Genomic DNA, 3,787 nt, shown 5'->3' on the forward strand with positions numbered 1-3,787 from the left:
GTGTGTGTGTGTGTGTGTGTGTGTGTGTCTGCGTGGAGGCAGGCAGAGTTGCCTGTAGTGACTAATTTCTGGAACTTGCTGGAATCATTTCGCTATAAAATCTCACACGTCTTTCCATTCTGAAACCAGCAGCCATTTCGCTCTCTCCACCATGGGAGCCTTAAATTCAGCTGTAACATCAATATCTAGGTGTGTGTGTGTGTGTGTGTGTGTGTGTGTGTTGTGTGTGTGTGTGTGTGTGTGTGTGTGTGTGTGTGTGTGTGTGTGTGTGTGTGTGTGTGTGTGTGTGTGTGTGTGTGTGTTTGTGTCCATATGTAGGATAGGTGAGAATAGGTTTAGCAGAATTGAAATGACTGGCTTTTTCACAAACAAATAATGTTATCCACACAATAACAGTTAAACAATAGTAATTGCTTTCAACCAGGTTTTTTTTTAACTTATTTAATGTCATTTAAACATTTACATGTATCATCAAGTAGGCTACAATAATTATTAAAGCTAAAGCAACAAGAGATTGTCAAGGTCATCTTGTTATTTGGGATATATTGTAAACATACTTTCATTCATATGTTGCATTGTGTGAGATGAGATAAACACTGAAGATGCTTTGCTAAAAGCGGAGACTGCAGGAGCGTCTAGTGGTCCGCGACAGAGCTCATGTGGTCCGTGAGGGGATTTCTACTTTTCCAAGACCAGCTAGCAGTAGACTATATTTGTAACATTATTACAAAGCTAAACAAAGCTGAAGTGTCATTTTCACCACAATAAGACAGACTTATAAATGTGAATAAAAAGTAAGTGATCTGCATCTAAATTAGCACCCGTCAACAGTCAGTTCAGTTGATATGTGGTCCATGAACATTTTTGAGGGGACAAAGTGGTCCTTGGTATGAAAAAGTTTGAGAACCACTGATCTAAGATGTGGAAGTTGAAGCTCAAGATGGTGGACTGTACTGGTGTTCCTTGGGACCCCTTCTGCATCCTCAGCAGGTCCCCCCGTGAAATGTATTTTACTGTTCATTTTATTGACTTATGTTTTTATGTATTTATTTATTCAGCAAAGGAAAGGTATCAGTTCTATTCTATTGATGTGTTCCGAATTTCACACAACAATTTCTTGAAAATGCTGGGTTTCAATCTCTGTAAAATCTCACACTCACAATCTTTTCATTCCAAAACCAGCAGCATTTTCACTGACTGATCCATGGGAGTCATGTATCCAGCAGTAACACCACGTGTGTGCGTGTGTTTATGTGTGTGTGTGTATAGTGTGCGTGAGCGTGTGTGTGAGTGTGTGACAGATTGTGTGATACGCAGCTAAATGAGAATTTCAATATGTCAGTTTATTTTTTATATATTTTTCTTTTATTTATACTTTATTTCTTTGATAACAGAAAGGTATCAGTTCTAACGTGTTCAAATGCTCCAACAATGCTAAAAGCGATTTTTATGAAGCCTGACAACTTATCTGCTGGCAGAGAACATTGTGAAGACTCACTGTATGTGTGTGTGTGTGTGTGTGTGTGTATTTGTGTGTGCGTGTGTGCGTGTGTGTGTGTGTGTGTGTGTGTGTGTGTGTGTGTGTGTGTGTGTGTGTGTGTGTGTGTGTGTGTGTGTGTGTGTGTATGTGTTTATGTGCGTGTGTTTGGGTGTGCCTGTGTGCATGGGTGGGTGTGCGCAAATGTGAATGTCTGTACATTGGAAAAGACAACGTGTGTGCGTGCGAGTGTGAGTGTGTGTGTGCATGGTTTGGTTTTAAATAGGGCGAAATAATGGGTAGATGAGGCGAGGATATCTCTGCATAATTGGACATCATTAGACGGTCCATCACTTGCTCCAAGCCTTCGAGGATAATACAAAGTTTCTTCTGAGCTGCGTGTGCGCGCGTGTGTGTGTGTGCGCGTGTGTGTGTGTGTGTGTGTGTGTGTGTGTGTGTGTGTGTTGGTACTTACTTGGTCATCAGTGACCAAGCAAGTGTATGTGTGCGTGTGCGTGTATGTGTGTGTGTGTTAGCAGGCCCCGTGGCTGTAGGGCGGGTGGCAATGGGTGAAGTTGAGTGGAAAATGCCATTCAGGGTCATCGAAGAGCTAAAGAGGACACTCATAATCTTCATAACAATATCAACAACTTCAACACACACACACACACACACACACACACACACACACACACACACACACACACACACACACACACACAGAAATATAATGAGCTGCATTCATTCACAAACACACACACACACACACACACAAACACACTCTCTCTCTCTCTCCTTGGTCAGTCATCATCAGTTGAACTAGAATGCAAATGAACTGAGCTAACCTCTTCTGGGTTCTTAGAAAAGAACTCAGGAGTAGCAGAAAAAAGCCATTATACATTTCTCTGGCTTCTCACGTCGTATCAGGTCTTAAGTTTCATATCAGGTCTTAAAGTGGTGGTTCGCTATTTTAGACGTTAAGCCCTGTTTGTGTGACTTCTGGGGTGAAGTAGAGATGTTCTCATCACAATTTTGACATTTGGTGCTGAACGGAGCATTTGGGTATTCAAAACTGCAGCCCCCCCACCTTTACATTGACTCAAATGGAGCACTCAAGCAATCGATCATAAAATGGCATTAAACTTTTGTTTGTAGAGACATGCAACTCACCGAGTGGTCAGAGGTGGGCAGCGATACGTTGGCTCGAAAATCACCGCGAAATACGCTTCCAGAGAAGATATTTTATCATTATTGTCCGTCTTCATTGATTGTATTGGTTTGACTAGTATTACTCTGCGCGACCGGAAATGGGGGTGTGTTTGTTTACGTTACTATCTATGGTTTGTATGCAAGCTGTAGTTTTTGTAGCCAGTCCCGCTCAAAGACAGCCGTTCTACCTCCCTCCTTGATGTCTACACGAACAACACACTATCGCTACCTACTGGCTGGATGTCTACTGCTATTCAACGGTATCTGGGGAAAAATAGGTCCGCCAAATGCTGTCTTTTTATCGCTGTCTACCACTGACCACACGGTGAGTTCCACGTCTTTTCGAACGAAAGTTAAATGCCATTTTATGATCGATTGCTTGAGTGCTCCATTGGAGTCTATGTAAAGGTGGGGGGGCTGCAGTCTTGGATACTCAAATGCTCCGTTCAGCACCAAATGTCAAAATTGTGATGAGAACATCTCTACTTCATCCCAGAAGTCAGACAAACAGGGCTTAACGTCTAAAATAGCGAACCACCACTTTAAGTACCATTTGTGCAGGCTACATATCAGTGAATGAGAGAATGTGTGTGTGTGTGTGTGCGTGTTGTTTGTTGTGTGTCTGTGAGAGCTTTGGCACTGGTTCCACCACTGCCACCTGTCTGCCGGTAATCGAAAGCAGCTGCTGATGGGCAGACCTCATTATACACCAGGCAGAGAGAAGAGTGTGTGTGTGTGTGTGTGTGTGTGTGTGTGTGTGTGTGTGTGTGTGTGTGTGTGTGTGTGTGTGTGTGGGTGCATATAGGGTGTGTGTGTGTGAGTATGGGATGGGTGTATGTTTGGGTGGGTGGGTGACATGCGTACAATGAGGACAACATAGTACAGAAACCTTGATGCCTTTTCTACATAACTCAGAAGAGGGAAATAAACATCACTGCTCCCTTGGGGCGCCATTGGGAGCTGCCCTTGCACGGGTAAGGCATGAATGCAATTTTGTTCTGTGCAGTGTGCGCTTCTGTGCTGTGGAGTGCTGTGTCAAAATTAGAGATGCACCTGATCCAAGATCCGGTTCCGGCAGGGTTTTTCACAGGATCCGGGTCC

This window comes from Engraulis encrasicolus, unplaced genomic scaffold, assembly GCF_034702125.1.
Source record: "Engraulis encrasicolus isolate BLACKSEA-1 unplaced genomic scaffold, IST_EnEncr_1.0 scaffold_241_np1212, whole genome shotgun sequence".
Taxonomy (NCBI): domain Eukaryota; kingdom Metazoa; phylum Chordata; class Actinopteri; order Clupeiformes; family Engraulidae; genus Engraulis; species Engraulis encrasicolus.